General features: G+C 35.3%; 2 long non-coding RNA genes across 3 annotated transcripts in view; one reads left to right on the top strand and one right to left on the bottom strand.

The window, feature by feature from the left end:
• LOC107974406 (uncharacterized) overlaps window positions 1-9,571 on the bottom strand; it is a 40,290-nt gene extending 30,719 nt beyond the window's left edge. For both annotated transcript variants that reach the window (XR_001717146.3, XR_008547612.2), the window contains exons 1-2: window positions 9,487-9,571; window positions 1,129-1,218 (exon numbers count right to left, since the gene is read on the bottom strand). This is a non-coding gene — a long non-coding RNA (uncharacterized LOC107974406). The remainder of the gene's footprint in view (window positions 1-1,128; window positions 1,219-9,486) is intronic.
• Window positions 9,572-9,635: 64 nt separating this feature from the next.
• LOC107974404 (uncharacterized) overlaps window positions 9,636-26,002 on the top strand; it is a 46,388-nt gene continuing 30,021 nt past the window's right edge. Inside the window, exon 1 of the long non-coding RNA XR_001717144.3 lies at window positions 9,636-9,760. This is a non-coding gene — a long non-coding RNA (uncharacterized LOC107974404). The remainder of the gene's footprint in view (window positions 9,761-26,002) is intronic.

Genomic DNA, 26,002 nt, shown 5'->3' with positions numbered 1-26,002 from the left:
CTTTCTGTCTTGACCAGTTAAGTGGGAATCTCTTGATAGCAAAGATGACTCTTTTACATTGAAATAGGGGGATTTTGGAGAGAATGTTAATTTTTAAATGAGAGATGGATTTAGATTAATCAGGTTGATTTTGAGAATGAAAAGGGAAGTGCAAAATCTATAAGAATGCTATCTCTGAAAACTAAAGTTCCAACAGAGTTACAGCCATAATACACAATTTTATCCAAGTTATATAGAATAAAATATCTTGATTTAAGTTATATAAATATAAAATTAATGACTAAATTTTTGACATAGAATCAGGTTACATTAAAAACATGTATACCAGACATATCCCAAAGTAATCTTAAGGTTTCAATTTGAATTTCAAGAATGCATTCTTCCCTTAGATTCTGTCATACAGGTAACATTAACAAATAATAGTAATTAACTCATCAAATTGTGAATAATTGAAAGTTGTATGACTTAAGAAATGATCAAAAGTGGTAGAAAAGAAATTTATCAACCCAAAACCTCAACTAATGGTTTACAATGTATGCTCTGTATACCTATAAAAAATGTACAAAAGTTTTGAATATTTTAGCAATGATCTTCTCTTCCCCATCCCAAGCCTGTGCTGTAATTAATACATATTGAGGTTAAATCATATCATCAATACCGAAGTCCTTGAACATAATTGATAGGAGAGCATTGAAGTAATGTTCACCCAGTACAAAATTTCTGGTCCAGTAGAGGGCATTGAAAGAATAATAATGACATGCCCATATCATGGCAAGGAAGAGAGCCAAAATTAGGTAATTGAGAAGAGGTCGAAATCAATATTGAAATTTACCCTTAAGAAATGTGGCACAAAGGTGAGAGGAAACCTTGCCACAATTTGCAGCATCACTTGTCACATACACACACACCACTGGATTTGTGTATTTATGAGTTATACAGATATTTTTCAAAAGCATATGAACAAGTTAATGTAGTCAAAGAAAAGCCAGATGCCTACCCACTGAGAGACTTCACAGAGTGACATTAACTTGGTAATTTTACCATGTCCAGAGGTTGATTGTGAATTTTGCTGAAACTAGAGCTCCAGTGTCCCTAAAGCTGAGTTTAACTCTTGAAAATTATACTCACACATGACAGAAGATAGATGGAACACTAGCTGACCTCAACTGCTAGACCAGTGTACACGCCTTTCAGGTAGTCTTCTCTTAGGAGTGCATCCTGAAAATAAAGGAATCAAAATAAAGTTAGTTATATAATTCAGATGTTCTGTTACATTATCTTCTATGATATGTGAGGATATGTGATATGTGATGTGCTTATCCTTCTCACAATGACTACCACGTGAGCTGTGAGTTGGTACATCTGACTCCACTACAAGGATATGCAAGTGGACACAAGACCTCATTAATTAACTAGGCGTTTTTTCTCTCTCTACTGGAGAACTTATTTTTGCCCTTTTCCCTCTTTGATTAAGACTTATCTCTAGCATGAGAACCATTCTGCCTCTGCTCTTATTCAACCTGAGTTTTCCTCTTCCAAGTTTTTGGAGAAAAGAGAACAGGTGGAACTTACCATTACACATGTTCCACCTATGTTTCATAATGTTCCTTACTCTTAAGTCAGGCCACTTTCAGATTCATGATTGGTGTTGGTATACAGAAACAGAGGGAAATTTTGCAGTCTTCTCTACAGCGTTTTGGGAACCTCTACGTTTCTACTCCTATTGCCAAAGATAGTCTGAACATCCTTATATATGACATTGATCTGATTAGTTTTCTATATTTTTAAAATATGATTATGAGGGGCAGGAGAAATGGGAAGTTGTTGTTTAATGGGTACAGAGTTTCTGTTTGAAATCATGAAAAATTCTGGAAGTGGAGAGTGGTACTGGTTGTACAAAATTATGAATGTACTTATTTAATGTCACTAAATTGTACATTTAAAAATGATTGAAAGGTCTGTTGGACAAGAAGTTGTTGTAAAAAGAAAAGAAATTTTTGGTAATGATTGCAAGGCGCACACACACACACACACACACACACACACACACAATGTAAGTGGTTTGTTACCAGCCCAGATTGGTTCCACTAAAGTATCTTCTGGCCAGATGTGGTGGCTCACACCTGTAATCCTATTGCTTTGGGAGTCCAAGTCAGGAGGATCACTAAGGCCAGGAGTTTGAGACCAGGCTGGGCAACATAGCAAGACCCCCATTTCTACAAACAATTTTTGTGTTTTAGAGACAAGGTCTCACTCTGTCACTCAGGCTGGAGTGCAGTGGTATCACATGGCTCATTGCAGCCTCAATTTCCTGGGTCAAGCAGTCCTCCCACCTCAGCCCCCTAAGTAGCTGGGACTACATGCACACAACCTATGGTATTGGTATTGGTATGGTATGTGGTATTGGTATTGGTATATGGTATATGGTATTATGGTATAATACCATACATATATAGTATTATAAGGCCAATGTTGCCAGCAGAATCAAAACCTCAAACAGGTAATAAATGAGAACAACATCTACAATAAAATCCATGTTCTGAGCTCAGTTCTGTGTTTTTCAAAGTGGCTGAGGGTCACAGTGAGACTTGCTCTTCATGAGCAAAAGGTATTATTATCTGTCTGCCCTTTCAGACCTAGGCTTGCAGTATGAAAAGTAAATAACGGCCTGATACTTTTCATGAAGCTTCTGCAACTCTTCCCCAAAGCTACTGATAATGACTTCTTGTCAAAAGAAATCTAGGAAACATTTTTTCAATTCCTGTGAAAGTAGTTCTACATTTATTTTAGAGATGTACTCATGCACCTGGCCAAGTTGGCAAGGGGACACACAGTGCCCTCCAGCTCTCCAAAGCAAATCAGAGGCTTAAATGACAATGGCAGCCAAAACGCTCCCTTGGACTCTACAGATTTTCTAGCACTATATCACAATTGCAGTAATAAATAGATTTCGTCGGCACAAATTCGGTCTATTAAACTCAAATTATATGCAAAAAAAGTATCACTTATAACTTAACAGTAAGTTGCTTCATAATATGTATAAACTTATATGTATTTTCTGTTGTCAATTTGGTTTCTTTGGGAAAAGTCACAGTCTATGGAAACTTTTCATTCTATCTATGACATCAAATGAAATCAATTTAGATTTTCTGAATTTTCCATGTAATTGGCTAAAAATAGATTTGTGCAAACCTAGATGCAGATTCTGGCCACTCCATTGACTTGCTATGTGAATTTGGAAGCATTACTTCCTGTTTCTAAGTCTCAGCATCTTGCTCTGCAAAATGGAAGTAATGATAACACCCATTTTGTAGATTTATTAAAGGATGTAATCCACATCAACCCTTTTAGTGTCAGGCATATAGAATATACTCAGTACATGTTAGCTTTTATGGTAATTTAGTTTTATTATTGATAAATATCTCAAGTACATTTTAGCAATTATGATTTGTAAGAGAATCTTGTTTCCCCTAAACAATTTTTATTTTTACTCTTGCTGTTTATTGATTTTTATCTGCTTGTTTTTTTCTTTTTGGAGACAGGGCAGGGTCACTCATATTTCAAGTAGGTAATTTCCATGTAAGTTGCTTTGGCGAACAAAAGAATTGTTAAAATAATTGATAAAAGTTACTTTGACATATAGGTTTACCCTTTAGGATTAAAATAAATGAGGAAAGCTCAAAGCTGTTAGTGTCTTTGCAGTAATATAAATAATTCATAATTGTCAGTATAAAAACAAACATTTTGAAACATCATAAAATTATATTTATAACATCAACAGTAAATTTCTTTCTTCTAATCATATTTTCCCTGTGAAACATTTGATTTTCAGTCAAGATAATGATTATTGCTCTTTTGGGTAGCTAAAATATTCTCTTCATCTAGGCTATCACCACTTCCAAGTAGTCATTAGAATGAGTAACGGTTCTCAGGAGTCTTCCCCAGCCTGACTGGCTGTCACCCATCCTAAGATAACTGACAAAGGAGTCTAGAACTACCACTTTGTGTAGGTCTCAGCCTCTGCGCCTTCCTGTGGAGATGGGCCAGAGTGGCTATAGACCGAGTTCTGCATTATGTTCCAGTTGCAGAAAGACCCTTCTCATGGCCTAGACACACATGTTCAGTGTGATAGCCACTATCTGGGTGCACGATTTAAAGTTTCCATTAATTTAAATTAAATAAAATGTAACATGCATTTCTTTGGTTGCTCTTACCACATTTTATATGTTCAATAGCCACAAGTGGCTAGCAGGCATCATTTTGAACAACAAAGATATGAAAGATTTCTCTCACTGTAGAAAGTTCTACTGGACAGCACTGGCCTAGACCATGGGTGAACAAAAAGACAAGCAAAGCCTGAAGCCAAGTGTCACATGGCCAGGTTACAAGGTGGTAAACATTGATATCTCTTGTTCTTATATTCATTCATATAATTTCTTTTCCAAATTAGTCCTGATTTCTTATTTTTGTGTTTTCACCTGTAACTTTATGAACGTAAGCCAGTAAATATTTTTTCTAATTCTGGAAAAATAAAATAAATGTGTTCCATATATGGATTGATGGAGAAACTCTCCCTACTATGTATTTGTATACACTGTGGCTCCTCAAAACTCCAATGACTGAATTTTATTCCACTTGAAAATAATTTAAGATGGTATCACGATATTAAACTGCCTATTTAAAATTTCAGAGGGCTTCCCTGAAATGTCCCACTCACAGGTTCATAAGATTTCATTCACAATGCTTAATATTAATATCTTGTCCTTGTCATGTCTCTTGTTATTATAGTTATCAAGAGAATCCATGAGCTGTAAAACTCTAGAGAATAGTACATTTGAAACATGCCAAGCAACTGTGCTTCCCTAAATTCTGATGATGAAAGGTATCCTAGAGGAAGGGCTGCATTAAATGTTCAGATGATATTCTGCTCACCAAAGAGAGCCAGCTGTTTATATTTGGCGGCATAATGCAACAGAATTATCTCATTTGCAAATCTTGGGATATGGAGATGCAGATAAATGTTAGCAGTATAAACCAGCAAATGTAGAATGGGCTATATTCTTACTATTTGGAGGAAGACTTTGTATTTCATATTTGTGCATATGGAGCTTTGAAAACTTATTCATAAACATGCCTTCTGAGCAATATGGCACATAAGGCATTTTTAATATGGCCAAATCTGTATTAGGATATTTCTTTGCAGAATGCTATATAAACAAATATTTTGAAATTCCACTTACATAAAACGTGAATAAGAAAGGTGTTTAGCCATGAAATAAAAGTGTGTCTGGTGCATTTTAAATAATAAAATGTGTGTTTCTGCTGCCAATCAAATGTCTTGTATAAAGATATTACTCTTTGTTAGATGCAAAAGTCCCTCAATTAGCAAATGACAGTTAGAATTTCTTTGATAAATTCACTCAGTTAATACATTCACGTCTTAGCCTTCACAAAAAAATTCTGCACTCAAGAGGAAAAAGTGTATTCATAGGAAATTTGTTTATGACTCTGAAAATGAATAAAGACCTTTTATCATAGTAAAACAAAAAGTATTACTTTTCCTTGAAAGAAAGGAAATTTAGCCATCACTACTAGTAGCTAAGCAAGGAAAATCTATTCTTTTCCCTTCAGTTGAAGAGAACCTATTTAAGCCCTGTTAATCAATTCATTCATCTAACTATAGTCAGAATGATCTTTTAAAAATACAAACATGATCACATGGAATTCTTAATTAAAACATCACAATGACTTTCATTGTTCCTAGGAAAAACATCCAAACTTTTAACCTTTAACATGGCTTACAAAGTACTGCTTGATTGATCTTTCCTGCCTCTCTACCTGCCATGGCACTGCCACAAGGCCTTACAGAGTCCCTAGTACACAGAGGCATTAAAGGAATATTGAATGAATAGGTAAACAAACATTGTAACTTTTTTTCTCAGACAAGAAGCATCCAGAGAAAAGTAATAGATGGGGTGTGAACATTTCCCTGACCACCAGTTATAAAATCACACCTTCCTCCCTGCAGTCTCCATTTTCTAATAGTGTTTTATTTTTCTTAGAGGACAAATACTTGGCATATATTCATTTATATAAATAAACTCTATGATGGCAAATATATGGTCTGGTTTGTTCACTGCTATATCTGCTAATGACTTGAGTAGTCTTTGATATAGAGTAGGTAAACAATACATTTCTGTTGAATGAATGAATGAATGAATGAACACTCTGCTCCTAAAGCATGCACTTGGCTCATCAGTTAATTGACCTGAAAGCATTTTCAGAGGCTGCTTTGTCTTAAGTCATTATCCTCTTCCCCACCTACAATTCTACTCCCCAAGTTACCATTTGAGGAACTCATTTATTCATTATGAAGCCCAGTTTTTCTTCCCTCACTTAAAGAGTTTCATTGGCACCCCTTGCCTTCAGCATAAGTTCAAAATACTTAGCATAGATACATGACATGGCCCTTGCTAATATCGCCAGCACTAACTCTCACCTTCACCCCCTGCTTTCTGTGTTATAGTCACGCTAATCATTTCTCAGTTCTACATGTTCACCGTGTTCTTCCTCATTCATGGGTAAGTCTTTGCATAAACTGGTTCCCCTGTCTGGGACACTCTTCCCACAAATTCCTTTCACTCTTAATTTTTCTGCAGGTTTGTGCTTTAGAAGTAGTTTCTGCTGGGAAGGTGTCTTCAGAATGCAAATACTGGGGGAGTATTTTGTGTTCCCCCGGTACTTTGTACTATCATACAGTACTTGACCTCCCATAATTTTCATTGCTTATTTCTATGTATTTCCCCCAGATGGTAAGACCTTTGATGGCAAAGGTGATCATTGTTTACACACAGTAGCTGTGCATAAAAATAGCATTTGTTGAATCTGAAAATGAGGAAAATAGCTCAGAATTCTAAGTCAGCTGCAAATCTCAGGCAGTTACTTTTTAGATTAGACTAGGTATTTTTCTGCTGGGACCTAAATCATACTGGGGGTATGATAAAGTCTTACAGGTTACCGCAAAGAGAGAAAGCATGATGGTTGATTGTCTGATGTGGATATAACATGCTTAAAGGAGTTCAGCTCAGTTGAAAGACAAACTGACACTGTCCAGAGAGGAACTGTACTCATCTCCAGCAAATTGCTCAGAAAGACCAACTCTTTTTTTATCCCAAAATTTCACACCCGACTCGCTGCAGTAAATTCATCTAAGCTCTATATAACTTTTCGTAAATCTGCAAAAGCTGCAAAAAAACTGCCATGAAAAGCAAGCAAATGTAGGAAATATTCTGGAAAATATAGCATAATGCTGTGTGACATTAATTTATTGATTAGTCTTTGATTTTCTAGACAGTACTACCTTTGGGATAAGCTCTTAGATTTCACCATAAGTCCCATTACATTGACATATGATATTGTCTCTGAGATTGTAACATTATATTGCTACATGTGTAGAATAGGTAAGACTGGAATCTTAGCATAGCAAAATCTGTTCTTAAGCAGCAAAAGACAAGGCTAAATTCTACCTCCTCTTTTAAGATTATTTGGACAATCTAATACTTCATTGAGAGGAGCTGCATATATTTTCTCTGCCACAGCAGCAACAGGAAGACAAGTTGCTTCTTCTAATATAACAAACAGCTTACAAACTTCATTGTAAATGAGGAAGTAGGTCCCTGTCGTGGAGTCTGCAAGGATCACTCCAACAAAGCTGGGAAAATTACCCTTGGAGAGGCATATGAGATTAAAGGATGAAACGTATGAGGTTAAAGGTCCCAGACAGGGAGGCACTGCATGGCCTGCAATCCACACCAGTCACCCAAAAGCCTGAAGTTTGGTCATGGTAGACAAGGAGAAATCAGAGCAAGGACCCATGAGCCAATGCCTTTATGGAGTGTCATGGGTCGGGCAACTTGTGGCAGGCAGGAAGGATCCTCACTGGGTAATTTCAATGTAATTGAGTCAACATGGAAAGGAGGAAGAGCTAGAATGGGGAAGTCATTAGGCTTAGGGCTTGAATATACAAGTTGGGGACGGGTACCCAAATACAGGCAAAAACTAGGTAAAAGTTTAAAAATAAGCAGGGCAGGTGCCAGCATGAAGGGAGTCATTGAGGCGACAAATAACAGCTTTAAATTACGTTATCATAAATCAAGAACTGCCTTAGAAAGTAACTGGAAATATTGATCAATTGCTAGGAGAAAGAACAGTTCAGCATCAACTGAGTCAAAGCCCAAACATACACTGTGAGATAGATGCACATATGTATTCATGTAGACACCACTGGATATAATTCTCTATGATAAGCCCAATGTGATGGCTCATGCCTGTAATCCCAGAACTTTGGGAGGCTGAGGTGAGCAGATCACCTGAGGTCAGGAGTTCGAGACCAGCCTGGCCAAGATGGTGAAACCCCATCTCTATTAAAAATTCCAAAATTAGGTGTGGTAGTGTGTGCCTGTAATCCCAGCTACTTGGGAGGCAGGAGAATTGCTTGAACCCAGGAGATGGAGGTTGCAGTGAGCCGAGATAATGCCATTGCACTTCAGCCTGGGCAAGACAGTGGGACTCTGTCTCCAAATAATAATAATAATAATAATAATAATAATTCTCTAACAATTTTTTTAGGTTTTTGAAAAATCCCTTGCTTCTCTTTCTTTGCCTTAGTTTCTTCATAAAAATGAGGATGATAGTATCTGCTTCACTGATTAGACAGGACACATAAAGTACTTTTCACATTATTGGTACACAGTAGCTCATCAAAAGTTGATTTATATGCCATGTAGGTGCTTTTTGTGGTTTCCAAATGAAGCATGATAATTTAATTTTAAAATGACCCTTGATTTTTCCCTGCTTGGTTCTAGCTGTCTGGGAAGGGAGGAGGGGGAGAGACCAATAAAAAAAAAGGAGTATGTGGCGTGAAGGTGGAGGAATTATGGGGAGCTCAAAATGACTTTTTTACATTCAAGATGTTTCACTGATCAATCAGGCTGAAAACGCAAAAGCTTGCCTTTAAGCAGGTGACAATAGAAAGGGCAACCTTCCGAGGCAGGCAGATCACCTGAGGTCAGGAGTTCGAGACCAGCCTGGCCAACATGGTGAAACTCCATCTGTACTAAAAATACAAAAAATTAGCCGGGCGTGGTGGCGGGTGCCTGTAATCCCAGCTACTTGGGAGGCTGAGGCAGGAGAATGAATGAAGCCTGAAGTTTGGTCATGGTAGACAAGGAGAATCCAGGAGGCAGAGGTTGCAGTGAGCCAAGATCATGCCATTGCACTCCAGCCTGGGCAACAAGAAGGAAAAGAAAGAAAGAATAAAGGGCAACCTTTAAAAAAAAATTATCAGGGATTAAGCTAACTCATTATGTAAAGAGCTCACTATTCTTGAAATGGGTCATTTTCTGAGAGTTATCAAAAGAACCAGCTCCATTTGGCTAACACAATATCTTCTAGAAGTTTTAATTAAAATTAAATTAGATTACATACCAAGATGCTGTGTTAGCTGGACTCCAAAGATGGTGCTCCAGTGAGCCATGGTTCCTGATAGTCACACCCTATGCAGTCTCCTCTCCTTGACTGTAAACTAATTGTGACTCACTTGACCCACAGAATGCAGTGGAGGTGATACTATGGTCATAATGACCAGGGGCTGGGTCAGAAGAACTTCAGATTGAGCCTCTTGAAACATTTGCTCTTGGAATTCTCCCTCTCAGGAAACTAACAGCCTGCTATGAAGCCCAAGCCACAAAGAGAGGCCAAGGTAGGTACTCCAATTAAAATCCTCAGCTGACTTTTAAGCCAATAGCCAGTGTCAACCACCAGCACTGTAAATGAGCAACCTTGGAAGTCCAGCCTTATATGAGCCTTAATTTGATGGTGTGTAGCTCCAGCCAGCATTTGACTGTAACTGTGTGAGACATCTCAAGTGAGAATTGCCCAGCTAAGCCCAATCAATTCACAGAACAAAGTAAAATAATAATAAATTACTGCTTAAAGATCCTGTTTTGGGGTAGTGTTTTGGGGTTTTGTTGTTGTTGTTGTTGCTTTTAATTCAGCAAAAGATAGTAAGAACAGATGCCTATCAAAACTCTTGGCACAGAGTATAGGATGTAAATAAAATAAATTTGATTGATTCAGACATTTATTAGAGACTTTAATGTTTAATCTGCTATTCAACTGATGTCAAAACAAACTTAGTAGAGAGAAGTAATATGGTATTTCAACAATCTCAAGATGAACATATTTTAATTTCCCTAAAATTAAAATTCATCCTATACTTAGACTGTATAATTGACACTATTTAGTTTTCTTTCTTAGAAATATTTAAGGATCCATATTATAATTGGTGGCATCTTAGATCATGAAATATAACATATTTATTAGATGGATAGTCTAGAAGACTCCTCCTTTGGCCAACTTCCTCAGAATTTCCTGGAGAATTAGTTTAAATAGCTTCCTGGTCCTCACTAAATCAAAATATAGTACCAAAATATAGTATCAAAATATAGTGTATTTGGAGCTAGACAAATTTCCGGGTAATACTTATGTTTAATGATGTCCGAGAAACATTGACTCAGGTAGCTAAATCTCTGTACTAAGTTAAAAAATTAGGTGACCAGGCCTATACTACTTTAACTCTTCATTGATATATGTACATTAAGTTGTAATTGGCATTATGCTTTTGCATTTGTAAAGACTTGCATTGAGTAATTCAGTAAAGAGATTTAAAAATACTCTTACTTTAAAACTCCATAAATTGCAATCTCTATTATATTGTCAGTGGAAAACTCATTTTAAAGATTACATGAATCTCTTCCTTGTTACATATCTTTTGATCTGTTATTGTTACTTCAGTGATTTAATCGCCTATATTTCATCTATTCTAAGTCATCTCACATATGTATGTTACATTAAATCCCAACATTGCCAACAATTTAAAAATATTTAGATATTATAATGAAGAATGGCATCTGTTAATTATATATCCCTGGATAAAACATAAAAATAATTTTCAAATTGAGATGTACAGTACTCTAAAAGCTGGTTTAAATCTGTACAGAACATGCTTTCTAAATATTTAAATTTTTCTTTCAGTGTTTGAATTGCATGGGGAAGTGTACTTATTTTGCAAACATGAAACAGATTACCTTCAGACTTACAAAAAGTGCCTATTGCTTAGCTCTTAAACTCTTTTTCTAGAAATTCAGAAATTGTTGAGTGAATTAAATTTGACATTTAACACCCTTTAGTCATGTTGCTATTTATTTGTGGCTTCTTTCTGTGCACTGAAGTACAGCTTGGAGGCAAATACACTATGAAGATGCTGTAGTCTTTGGCAGCCTTGGTGGTGAAACTTTCCATTTGATGAATAATTAAAGCTATTGCAATAGCTTTATAGTATTGCAGTCATCTCCATCCATCTCATGAAAAATCTTTTTTCCATGATTTTATTTTTGGAAACTTTTGTTTAAATTCTAACTTTGAGAAAATAGGGACAAAAAAACACGTTAATAAAATTGTAGAGAGTGAATTCTGCTTCTTCTGGTGGCAGAAAAGAAGGGCAGATTGTGTAACAATCATCTTTACCTTGAGGCACTATACACAGAACTGCGTTTTGTATAGCAATTCAGATTTTAAAGTTATGCAACAAATGTTTATAGAATGAATTCTGCAATAGAATCAAATTCCATGTGGCTATGGAAATCCTATGTAGGTATGGTTCTCTCTATAGTAGAGAGAATTAACTTGTGGCAATAATATTTTGAAAGTTGAAAAATATGTAATTTATTTTTAATTAGAACCAATTTCAATAAGAAACAAAGGGGGTAAGTTCACATTAGATATATCCAGGGATTAAAGTTCATCTGGGATTACACACTCAAATATACATGGAATGTTTGTGATTTTTTAAATAAGAATTAACATAATATTTATCCTAAATATGTCTTTTTCTGATTGTGAATTTGAATAATAGTGTTCCTTCCAAAAGTGTTTGTATTTAAGCAGTGTATTAGAGTTGAAATTTTCCCATTCAACTGTATTTGGGCAAAATAAACTTTTTCTACATTATTTTACATTACAAGAAATATAGTAGCCATTAAACTAATGCCATTCCAAATCAAAAGAATTCATTTTGATAATAACCAACATTAAATACCACTTGAACTATCATAATCAAAAAAGTATCCACTGGGAATACTGAGCTAGGGAAATGAAAATGTTTCCAAAGTGGGATTTATGATTAGCAATGTCTAATAAAAGAACATCTCAATCTTTTTAATTATATCAGTGTAATATAAGGAACACTAAATAATGCCTTCTATCATAAAGCTATTGATGTTCATCAGTTATTTATTTATTTATTTATTTTGCATTCTGTAGTATTACTTTTCTCTCTTCTAGTCTAAGTAGTAGCGGAGTACTGGTACTTAAAAGAGTAGTGGTTGTACTAGTTATCCTAATTGTACTCATTGTACTAGTTATAAGAATAATCATAGGAAGAACTTTCATTTGCTGAGCATTTACTATATTCCTAGCACTGGTGTAAATGCATTAGCCCATCTAAGAGATTAAGAAAATTACTTAAGATTCTGCAGCTATTAAGTGAGACAGTGGGGATATGAACTCCCAGTATGTCCTGTGCCACACTGTGAGCCTTTACCAACATTTTTGTAAGTATCATGATTTTGTCTATAACCTTTGTTTTAAAAAGTGTCACCAAAGCAAACATGAGTTTTATTAAAATGTAATAGGATATTATTATTTACATAGAACAATAAATTGTATGATATGAGTATTCATTTTGTCAATAACTTAATAGTGATCTAGAGATGCAAATGAAGTAGTCTCCACTTTTTACTCATTATTTTAAATTTCTACTCTTCAGGCCAGGTGCGGTGGCTCACACCTGTAATCCCAGCACTTTGGGAGGCTGAGGCAGGCAGATCATGAGGTCAGGAGTTCGAGACCAGCCTGACCAACATGGTGAAATCCTGTCTCTACTAAAAAAAAATACAAAAATTAGCCGGGCCTGATGGTGCATGCCTGTAATCCCAGCTACTCAGGAGGCTGAGGCAGGAGAATCGCTTGAACCTGGGAGGCGGAGGTTGCAGTGAGCCGAGATTGCGCCATTGCACTCCAGCCTGGGTGACAGAGCAAGATTCCATCTCAGAAAAATAATAATAATAATAATAATAATAATAATAATAATAATTCTAGTTTTCAGTATTGTCAGCATGAATCAGGTCACTGTAGAAATTAATACATTCTTAGAATGGAAATTGATAAGCAGAGATTATCAAGCTAGAAAAAGAGTAAGAAATTATGTGATTCACAGTCAAGTGAATCCGGAATGCAAAAGTCAGACTCAAGCTTCCGAGAATGAGTCTAGGTTATCTAGAAAAAGCATCTGAAATATTAGTAGTCAAATTTTTAGGAAGTCAGATTCTCAGCCAATTAACTATATAAATTCTACATGATTACTTTGGTTAATTGAACAGATATCTAATAGATGAGTGTGGTCCACAAATATGATTACCTGCCAAAGATCTAGCAAACATCTGATCAAGAATAGTAGAAGCCAAGCAAAACCAAAACAGGGTCAGGTAAAGCAGGGAACCAAGATTATGACTTTTTGCAAATGCTTGACTGACTCACAAGGTAATATATTTTTCAACTCAAAAAATATGATTCAGTAAGATGTGTCCAAACAAGCTAAATTATTAAAGAGAACTGCAAAGTCTGCATATGAAAAGATGCACATGAACCTTGAAAATGCTTTTGTTGCATTATTTAGAATAGTTAGAAATGTCAGGTTACTGCTAGCCGTACTTCTCTTAAGAGTGGCATTTGCAAAATAATATTTGCCAAAGTTCATGTGACTATTTTTGTGAAAACCATAGAAAAACTTCCTTTTACAAAAAGTTATGTGTACCCTTAACAAAGATACTAGAACAGATGCTGGTGTAACTATTATTTTTGTCATTCTTACCTAATAGACTTGAATTAGTATATCCCTAGGATGTCTTCAATACATATTTCAGATTTTTATGAGCAATGTGATTGCCTCATAAGGAAATTACTTTAATTAAAATTGTTTGACAAACTATCAAAAGTCACTGCAAGTGTTCATGGATTATCCATTAAACATTCAAAAAGGTCATTTGTTCAAAGTATTTTAATTTTGTTTTCATATTGAAAAATGCTTTAGGCATTTATATAATTATACATTATATTTTAATTTATGTATATATTTAATGTAAACATAATAATACATTATATTTTCCTTATCCTACTATTCATGGACAAAATAATTTGTAATGACTCAGATTGTTCCTGCTTTTATTAGTTTGTAGTTTATATTGGAATTCAGAAATTTCATAAAATTTTTTCTAGAGAAGCATACACTTAACAACATTCTGGCTTTGAAAAGTAATGTTGAGAAATAAAATTCTGCATAAAATTAATTTATATTGTTGGGAGGAATTGGAAAAGTGAAACAATATTTAATACATAAATGAGTGGGTTCAAATGGGCAGAAAATAGTGGTGCCAAATTAAACAATGTTCATTAGTAAAATACATGCTGAAATAAACACAACATTACACAAATTATTTTTTAAAACTAGCATTTTAGCACTCATGAAATGGAGTACTTCTAAAGAAGTAACATTATACAGCATATTAATCTTATAAATTTTGTTTTTTAATCAAACTTTTAAATTTTGCGAAAATTATAAATCCCATGCAGTTGTAAGAAATAATACAGAGATCCCATTTACCATTTATCCATTTGTACTAAATGGCAACATCTTGTGAGATTGTAGTATAATATTATAACCAAGATATCGACATTGAAACAGTCAAAATACAGAACATTTCCATTACACAAAGATCTCTCATGTTGCCCTTTTATAGCCACACACATTTCTCTCTCACCAGGCACCAGCCCCACCTCACCCCACCTCCTTAACTCTTGACAGACACTGATCTATTCTTCGTTTCTCTAATTTGACATTGTAAGACGTAGTTACTCTGTACATAACGTTTTGAGATTGGTTTTTTTTCTTTCATCAAAATTATCTGAAGATTTACTGAAGCTGTAGTATACATCAATAGTTTGTTCCTGTTTCTTGCTGAGGAATATTCCAGGTATGGGTGTATTGTGGTCTGATTATTCACTCATTAGAGGACATCCAGGTTGTTTCCAGCCGTTGGCTACTATGAGTAAAGCTAGTATAAATGTTTGTTCAGGGTTTTTTTGTGTGTGTGTGAGACAGTAAGTTTTTATTTATCTGAGATAAATGTCCAGAAGTGCAATTGCTGAGTTATATGGAAGTTGCACGATTCATTTTTAAGGAAACTACCTAGCCATTTTCCAGAGTAGCTGCTCAATTTTTATATTCCCACCAGCAATGTTGAATGATTCCGTTTCTCCACGTCCTCATCAGTATTTGGTGTTGTCATTATTTTTTCTTTCAGCCATTCAGATAGGTGTGCAGTGGTATCTCGTTGTAGCTTTAAATTGCATCCCTAATGGCTAAGGATGTTGAAGATCTTCTATCGTATTAGCTTGCCATCTGCATGTCTTCTTTGCTGAAATGTTTATGGCTCTGCCAATTTTCTAATTGGATTGTTTAATTTTTAACTGTTGAGTTTGAGAGTTCCTTATATATTCTAGATACTAGTCTGTCTTAATTCATTCAGGCTCCTGTAATAAAATACCATAAGCTGAGTAGCTTATAAACAACAGAAATTTATTTCTCACAGTTCTTGGGGCTAGGAGGTCAAAGACCAAGGTGCCAGCAGATTCAGTGTCTGGTAAGGGCCCCTTTGCCTGGTTCATAGATGTTGCCTCCTCACGATGTCCTCACATGTTAAAAGAGTTTCATGTGAGGACACAGTGTGGTGTCTTCTATAAGGACAGTAACTCCATCTACAAGGACTCTGCCTTCATGATCTAATCATCTCCCAAAGGTTCCACCTCCAAATACCATAAACTTGAGTGGTGGGGGATGATTTAAACATATAAATTTTGGGGTGAGCCAAACATTCAGACCATAGCAGTTGGATTTTCATTCAGTTTAATGTGTTTTTGAATTTTCCTTGAGATGTCATCTTTGAACTACAGACTATTTAGAAATGTGTTGTTTAGTTTCCAAGTGTATGGAGATTTTCCTATTATCTACCTGTTAGATTTTTTTTTTTTTTTAAATACAGAGTCTCGCTCTGTCACCAGGCTGGAGTGCAGTGACATGATCTTGGCTTACTGCAACCTCCGTCTCCCAGGTTCAAGTGATTCTCCTGCCTCAGTCTCCTGAGTAGCTGGGACTACAGGCGCGTGCCACCATACCCAGCTAATTTTTGTATTTTTAGTAGAGACAGGGTTTCACTATGTTGGCCAGGATGGTCTCGATCTCTTGACTTTGTGATCCGCCCGCCTTGGCCTCTCAAAGTGCTGGGATTACAGGTTTGAGCCACCGTGCCTGGCCTACCTGTTAGATTTCTAATTTGATTTAATTGTGGTCAGAAAGGACCCTCTGCATGATTTCAATGATATTAAATTTGTTGAAGTTTGTTTTATGGCTCCCAGAGAAGTCTATTTTGGAATATGTTCATTGAAACTTAAAAAAGAATGTGTATTCTGCGGTTGTCTGGTGTTTTATAAATGTTATTCAGACCTTGTTGGTGGATGATTGCAATGGTTTGGATTTGTGTCCCCACCCAAATCTCATGTTCAATTGTAATCCCCAATGTTGGAGGTGGGGCCTGGTGGGAGGTGATTGAATCATGTGAGTGGTTTCTTGTGAATGGTTTAGCACCATCCCCTCTGTGCTGTTTGTGTGATAGTGAGTGAGTGAGTTATGGAGAGGTCTAGTTGTTTAAAAGTGTGTAGCACCTCTCCTCTCTTGCTCTTCCTCCTGCTCTGGCCATGTAAACACCTCTTTGCCTTCCTCCATGATTGTATGTTCCCTGAGGCCTCCCCAGAAGCTGATGACACCATGCTTCCTATACAGTCTGCAGAACCCTGAGATAATTAAACCTCTTTTCTTTATAAATTACTCAGTCTCATATATTTCTTTGTAGCAAGTGAGAACAGACTAATACAATGATGTTGTTTAGTTTTTTTAACATACATGCTGATTTTCTGTTTAGTTGTTCTGTTAGTTGTTGACAGTGCCCAGAAAGATATCAGGAGGAAATAGAAACTGTCCAGAGTTAGAACTCATTCAAAGGTCATTTTGATGTTAGACAGAACCATTCTAAGTGTCATATATATTTTGACCATTCATATATTCCATAGCATAAAATTAAAGATATACTGAATTATCTGGTAAGCTTAATGTATCTTGTCAGGCTTTACCCACAGAAATAGAACCAGCAGGAGATATGTATGAAGAGATTTATTATAAGCTATTGGATTATTGTGAGACCTAGTTAGGCAAGTTCAAATACTCAGGGCATGCCATCAGGAAGGGAACACTGAATCTCTCAGCACCAGGTGAAGCTGCTATCCACAGGTAGAATGTCTTAATCTTTAGGGAAATCTCATCTCTACTCTTAAAGCTTTTCAACTGGTTGGATCAGGTTAACCTACATTATCTAGCATCACCACCCTTAGAGTTAACTAATTATGGACTTTAATCCATCTATAAAACACCATCACAGTAACACCTAGATTAGTGTGTGATTGTATAACTGGGGGTGGTAGCCTAGCCTAGTTGACATGTTGAACTGACCATCACACCTACTTTCATTGATCAAACTGTCTCACCTTCAGATGTCTCCTCAAAGATGTCTCCATTCTATGAGGCTTTCTCCAACACTTTAATTAGAATTGCATTACCTCCCACTCAAAACTCCTTATTCTCCTTTCTTGTTATTTTTTCTTTGCATGAATTGCTGTCTCACAATTTAAGCAATATTTTACTTGCTTAATTTGTTTTTGTTTCCATCACTAAAATATAGGCACCATGAGGGTAGTTGTTTTTGTACAGCCCTTTTTTACATTCTTGATACCTAGAATGGAGGTTGGCATACAGTAGACACTCATTAAATATTTGTTTAATGGATAAACAAAATTATCCAGCCTAATTTCCACAATTATTTATGTTACATAAATGTAAATAGAAGGTGGCCGTGGGTAAAATAGCATGAAGCTCTATATTAAGTCATTAAATAACACAGCTTAGTTTGCAAATCCAATAGTCCCCTGAAAAAGATTGTTATTTTTCAGCATTTTAATTGAAAATAGAAATATCTCTTTATCATTAAATTGTAGTATTATTTCTGTGCAGCCAGAAAATAGGTGTGTATCACAAGAAAATAAACACTAAAGCTATCCATGATTTTGAAGAGATAATTTTTTACTTCAAAATGCATTGTTTCATTTACATTATAGATATGAGAAATAACATTCCAAGAACATAGTAACACTAACATATATTAAACTCCACAAAATACTCATCTACATACCAAATTTTAAACTATATACATACTCTTTGACAAATCAATTCCACTTTTAGAATTCCATTCTATCTATATGCTTTAAAAAGTTTGCAAAGACAGTTGTACATGGATGTCCAACACAAAATGAATTAGAATGGCAAAAAGAATAACCTAAATGTTTATCAAGAAAGGACTAGTTAAATAAAATATACACTTATACTATGAATTACTATGCAACAGGTAAAAAGAGAGACACAAAATTATGAGTAAATAGTTCTGAAGTACATTAAGTGAAAAATTAAGAATACAATAAAGAATATGTATTATGAGCCCTTGTATATAATAAGAATAAATGTGTTTATTTAAATATGCTTGACTATCACTAAAGAATTGTCAGAAAAAATTTTAAGAATGTAATAGTGTTTATCTCTAATTTATGATGCCAAGTAAAAGCACATTTTTACTTTTCTTTTTTTAACATTTAGGTATTAATTGTTTTCAAAGTGCATTTGTCACTTTATGATTAAAAACTAGGTTACAGTAAATAAATAATATATGCATAAGCTTTGACACAGCAATTTTGTATCTAGTAATTTATCCTGAAGAAATGATTAAGGATGTGCATAAAGATTTATGTATGTAATGTTCATTGCAGCATTGTTTATTACAACAAAAATGGAAAATAGCCCATCCTGCAATATGAGAATGTGGTTAAATAAATTACAATGCATCTATTTTATGAATGCTATGTACTCATTAAAATGATGCTGTGAAAGTTTTATCCTAAATGCTGTATCATCTTTTATTAACAACTTTTAAAAGAGGAAGGAGAGAGTTACAAAACAGCATATATCATATATGCATATTCTCAAGATGTCTATGTCAAAGTCTTAATTGATTGTTTAGTTGGTTTCTGGATGGTTTTTCTGTTCTTTGTATATTCATGTACTTTCAAAATTTTTATAATAACTTGAATTACTTTTAGAGACAGAAAACATATTATAAAAAGCAATTAGCATTATATTTACAAGCATGAGAATTTTTCCTGCATAAGAAAATAATAAGTGTGAAGTTTAGAAATTGTGATGCCCTTGTCTCAGATATTTATTACTTACACCAAAAGAGTGATTTGCAGTCCTGAAAGGAGAAAGAATAAACCTGATCAAACACTTGATGTGATAAAGTTAGATAAAATCAGGATCACTGGGAAACACTCAAGAGCCAAGCCTTAATGAAGGCACATACCTATTTTCTAAAGGCACAACAATAATTTAGAATAAAATAATTAATTCTACTTTTATTATCGTTATATCACCTCACTTTGTTTCAAAATAAAAGTAATCATGAAGATTACCATTTGCCAATATCCACTATATGATTTTTATGTGATTCTTACAAGATAAGTCTACATAATTAGACTTAATACCCACTTTTTGGGGGATTTGTGGCTACTAAATTAAAATGTCAAAGAAGCTTAAAAGTTTGCTCAAATATTTGCAACTAGTAAACAATACAGCTAGAATATAATTAGATTTCCTTGAACCTAAACTCAATACTTTCTATTATCTTCCCAGCCTGCCAAAATATTTTTCTGTTTATGTTCAACAAATCTGATGTCCAGAAACTCTCCAGACAGTGGGACACTTGAAGGAATGAAATCAGATAATGTCTATTTGTCAAAGGAAAGTTGGTTATGAGCCAATACAATCATAGAAGAAAGCAGAATTACAGGAAAGAATTTACTTCAGTAGTAAGAGGAGTTGACACAAAACTTCTAGTTTTTTTTATTTTTCATTGAGACAGGGTCTCACTCGGTTGCCCAGGCTGGAGTGGAGTGGCATGAGCAGAGAGCACTATAGGCTCCACTTCCTGGGCTCAGGCAATCCTCCTGCCTCAGCCTCTTGTGTAGCTGGGACTACAGGCAGGTGCCATCACTCTTGGTTAATTTTTTAATTTTTTTTCTTTTTTTTAGAAAAAGGGTCTCGCTATGTTGCCCAGGCTGGTCTTGAACTCCTGGGCTCAAGTGTTCCTCCTCCCTTAGCCTCCCAAAGTGCTGGAATTAAAGGCATAAGCCACCACATTTGTCCAAAATGTCCAGTATTTAAAAAGTTACCAAATAATAATTTTTGCTTCTTTTAGGGTCACCATTTGTCTCAGGCTGAAAATTTTGAGAATGGTATCAAGGGCTTGTTTTTGGCAAATCAATTATTTACCAGTTTCAGCCTTTTCTTACAGAAGGGCAATAGTGAAGAGAATAGAAAAGGTTTGGTGGGACCCCTGTGTCATGGCTTACAGGAATTTGATATACACCTGGAAGAATCTGATGACAGCATGAATGGCACCTTGACAAAAGTAGCAGTAGAGTTGACTAAGGCTACAGAAGTAGAATTAGCACTGGTGCTGGATCAACAGTACTGATGAGGTGTTTAGACTAGTGAAGATAGCAGGGAAAGCCCCAGACAGGCTCAGAGGTTGCATGAATGGTTGCCTATAACAGGAGGCAAGAGCCATTCAACTTGTCATTACAAGCAGAGCAAAATGGGAGAGGGATGCAGCCTACAAGATGGGTCTATTCACTGACTAAATCTCAAAGTAAATCCCCTCACCTCAAAAAGGAGTTAAAGCCATCGAACTGTCATAAAACTCTCCAAAGACCCTGACAGTAGCTATGCAGTATATGGAAAAGTGAAGTAATATATATTTCTCATAAGAATAGAAAATATAGATTTTTATTAGTTTTTAAATATATAAATGAATTACAGCTATGAGCATTTTATCATAATCAAGTAATCTCTACTCCATTTGTATTTGGCAAACCTATCTTCAAGAATATGTTTAGTGATGATGAAATGTCATGACTTTGTAATACTTTATATCTTCTTAGAATCTTCTGTGGATTTTCTGTCCTCCCTAGTTATTGTAAATATTTAAAATTGGTTAAAAATAAAACATTAAACATCTCTTCTCTTCTACCAGTGCAATTATCCAGTTTCTAAGCTTAACCAAGAGGTTCCTTTCATGTCTTTCTCTTTGCTCTTTCTGTTCTTTCCCACCATGATCTCTTTCTCTTCTGAGTGAGATTTCCAGGGAAAGATAAAAAGGAATCATCAGTGTCTTAGAATTTAGATGTGGAAGAAACAATGCATTAACAGTAGTGACTCTGAGCTATGTAATCATATGTAGAAGGGAGAGAGTAAAAAGTAATCACCTTATGTTTAAATACTGGTAACTCATCAGCAAGCAATACTGAGCAGTTACATTTCAAAAGCAGTAGTATAATAATGGAGATACCCATTTTGGAATAGTGGGTACAGATACGATTTAAAACAGTGAGACTGAATGAAATAATAATAATAATAAAACAAGTATAGATAGGGGAGAAAAGTCCAGGGACAAAGCTCTGGAAACCCAGCAAAGAAGACTGAGAATGAACAGCTAGTAAGATGAGAGAACTAAGAGAAAGAAAGGTTAAGCATTTCAAGGACAGAGTCATTTACTAAGTCAATTGCTATTGATGGATAAAATAAAACAAAAAGTGAGAATTGGTCATTAGATTTAGCAACACAGACACTAGTAACCTTGATTAAGTACTTTCAGTAGAGTTATGTGGGAAAAAATGCAGATCGGAGGTTCAAGAGAGATAAAGGAAGAAGCAAGATTAGAAAATTCTTTTGAAGAGCTTTGCAGTTAATTGTGGGAGTAAAAGAGTGCATTTGCTGGAGATAAAACTGCAATCAAGCACAGGTTCTTTTCAAATGGGAAAAGTACCATATGTTTGTATGCTAATAGGAAGGATACAACAGAGAGGAAAATCTGAGGATAAGGTAGGAGAGGAAAGAATTGTACTTGAGTAGACAAGAGACCAGTATCTAGTGCACAAGAGTACGTGGTCTTAGCAAGAGCACAAGCATCTCATCTGTAGGAGCAAAAGAGATGAATGAACTAATTAGTTTGCTTGTGGTGATCATTTCACAATGTATGCATATATCAAATTATCACATTCTACACCTTAAATATGTACAACCTGTGTTTGTCAATTATATCTCAATAACGCTCAGGGGAAAGAAAGGTAGAAAATATGGGCATAGATATGATAGATGCGTAGCTAGCTTGATGGAAGTTCTTTTCTGACAGTTTTTATGTTCCCAGTGAATTCCAAGGTAAGATCTGAGAGTATGGGGGATGGAGAAAGTATTAGAAAAACTGAAGTGAAAGAAGATAAGAAATAGTTATTCAAGAGAGTAGGAATGGAAAATGACTTGGCAATACAGTATGATTACTGCAAAGCTTTAAGGGCCTCTTAAAGATAAATTATTATGAATTTAAATTGAGACATATGTGTATGTCAGTTGTGCAAGGGCAAGCAGAAAGAAAGCAAAGAGTTGGATCTAACCAGGCAGCAATTTAGCCAAGAGAGCAAAACCAAGTAAGAGAGGGACAAAGGAGTTGATGGTATATGCAAGGAAATAATAATGACTGACCACGGTACTAAATCTAGGTGAGGAGGAAGGGATACAAGGGTAAGGAACAGTGAAAGGCATTGGATAAATGGATCAAAGGTTGTATTAAGCTCCTCGGATTATAGGAATTATAGGAGATGGCTTAATAGAGAGAGTAAACAAAAAAAGCAAAAAGTTGTAGTCACAGAGTGAGACAAAAATAGGTGTTAGTTTATTGAAGATCAGAAGCAATGGAGTAGTGCTTATATTTCTCTCAGCTGATGGTCCTAGCCACAAAAAAAAGCCCTGCTTTTCATAACACGTGCATTGGAAATTTGAGGCATTTTTAAATTAGTAAATAATCCCATTTGGGAATCTATGAGTATTTTGAGAGAGGAGGTTTCATAAAATGATGTGACGAGATTCAACTATCTAAGCTATAGCATCGTATGTTTGCAACTATATAAACTAGCATATTGACCAAAACACTGAGGTATCTTTTCTTAGCTGTCACTATTTGTGTAGCTGAAGTAAGTAAAGGCTTTTCTCTACAGATGAATTTACATCTTGTTAATCTGACATTTAAATGGAATTTAGAAGTTCCTTTGCTATTGAATTGTCATTTAATCTAGCTAATCTAGATATTTTAAAGATATATTCCTTAGCCGTGCATTAGGCTTTGAAATTAATTAGTATACAGATTCCCTGAAGTGTACATTCTCTGTAAATTGAGTGCAAAGAGGATTTGTGTACAGGCAGTGAAAATCACTTGTGGAAAATACGAGCACTTCCAAGCTCATTGCATTTAAGTACGCCAAGTGTTTTAGTTTGGCTAGTTCTTGATCAACGGGCATTTCAATTTTAATGGTGAACTAACTTGGCCAGACAGGAACAAAATAAGCAAGTACACTTGTCTATCTATATTATTATGACTATATCTAAGGTTGCAGGACTTATGCATAAGAAAGAAGAAAATAATAAATTATATAGATATAAGCACTTCAATGGTCATGATTTGGCAACCTCTGAATTATGAGACAATGAAGTGGTATTCCCTTTAAATTTAGCTATTTTTCTTCAGTTATTCAAAAACAAATAAGGAAAGCTTGAAAATCTATGTTGCCAGATAGCCCCTGGTCTGTGCTAAGTAGTAATTATCTGAAAAAGTTTATTAGAGTTTTGGCCATATTGTTCATGAACGGGAGAACAATGAATATTTCATTCACAAGTTCAACAATATCAGTCTCCTGCAAAAACCCAAGATCAATCTTATGTGACAATCAGTGAATGATATTTAGTCACTAATTGCAGACTACAATTATTGTCTTTGCATCCATTAGGTTAACTTTCCTAGTTCTAACTTACTTCCTGTCAAAAACAAAAAGTCTAGTCTAAGTTGCATAAAACAATAATGATGAGCTAAAAGCAAACAAGATGTGTAATCCGCTACACACTTGTCAGGACTGATGGACCCATATATTTGAGTCTTTTCTTACAGGTTTCTGAAGTATCACTCCCCAATAAAAATTAATTAGTATTGAAATGCATAGATGAGGAAATGATAAGGTGTATTGGTTCATATACAATAAACTGTAAAACAAGCATATAGCAGAGTAAAAAGTAATAACATATTTTCAATAGCTATTTTTTTTTACCAACCTACTACACACAAGCATAAGCTACAGGATATGGAGGCTTTAGAGGAAAGTTGCCAAGGAGGCAAAACACAAATAAATACCTATTATGCAAGGAAAAAAATGATACTCACTCAATAGAAGTAGAAATAAGTGAATTTGGGAAGGTTTCCTAAGGGTGATTGAAAGGATTTGGACAAACATCAATAGCATAAGGGAAGATAGTGGCAGGGGAAGGAGGAGGGAAAGGTGGGTGGAAAGCTTGCATGCAGGGAGTCTAGAGGCTGTATTTGGAGCAATGGTGATGCTCACTATGGCATGGGGCATAAGACTTACTTATGAAATATCAGGGAATCAAATTACAGAGGTAGATTGGGCTGCATGAACATATAGAAACCAGCAGTTCTCTGACGGGTGCAATGGCTCATGTCTGTAATCCCAGCACTTTGGGAGGCTGAGGTGGGAGGATCCCTTGAGACCAGAGTTCAAGACCTACCTGGGCAACATAGTGAGACTCTGTCTTTACAAAAAGAATTTTAAAAATTAGCCGGGCATGGTGGAACACACCTGTAGTCACAGCTGCTCAGGAGGCTGAGTTGGGAGGATGACTTAAGCCCAGGAGTTCAAGGCTGCAGTGAGCTATGATTGCACCACTGCACTCCAGCCTGGGCAACAGAGCAAGAACCTGTCTCTAAAAATTATAATATAAACAAACAAACGAACAAACCAGCCGTTCTCAGAGTGTCATCCAGAAACCTCTGGGAGCTCCTGAGACCATTCCAGGAGGTCTGCAAGGACAAAACGATTTTAATAATATTAAGATTTCATTTTTCCCTTTCACTTTCATTCTATCATGAGGGTAGAGTGGAGTTTTCTAGAGGATATGTGGCACGTGATATCTCAGCAGATTGAATGCCTGTGGGGCAGATATGAGAAAACAAGTCTTCTATAAAGCCAGACATTAAAGAGATTTGTAAAAAAAAAAAAGTAGAACAATGTGAGTTTTCACTACTTTTTTGTTTTGGGAAATATAGTTATTTTTCATAAAAATATTGCTGTTGTTAACATGCAATATGCTTTTATTTTAAATTTATTAAGACTATTTAAAATTTACACTAATTCTTAATATGATAAATATGAATATATTTAAGTTACATTTATGGTGGGGGAGCACTTTGGTATCTTCAATGATTTTAAAGTGTATAAAGGAGTCCTGAGACCAAATGTTTGAGAAATGCTGGTATACATTAAATAATTTGGGCTTTCTCCATTAGGAAGGATTTGAAGGAGGCAGAAGTGGTGATTGGAATTTATTGAATATGATGGGACATAGTCAAAGTTTAGAGCTTCACCATATTTATCTGCTATTTCAGATTTCACTGAAAACAATGTTTTGCAGCATTTATAAAATTGCCCCTTTCGCTTTTCTAAACAAGTCTCCTTCTATGTTAAAGAGCACACAGCATTTATGTTAGGCGCCTCT

Source organism: Pan troglodytes, chromosome 3 (assembly GCF_028858775.2).
Source record: "Pan troglodytes isolate AG18354 chromosome 3, NHGRI_mPanTro3-v2.0_pri, whole genome shotgun sequence".
In the NCBI taxonomy this organism is placed as follows: domain Eukaryota; kingdom Metazoa; phylum Chordata; class Mammalia; order Primates; family Hominidae; genus Pan; species Pan troglodytes.
This window is presented reverse-complemented; position numbering and strand designations above follow the sequence as displayed.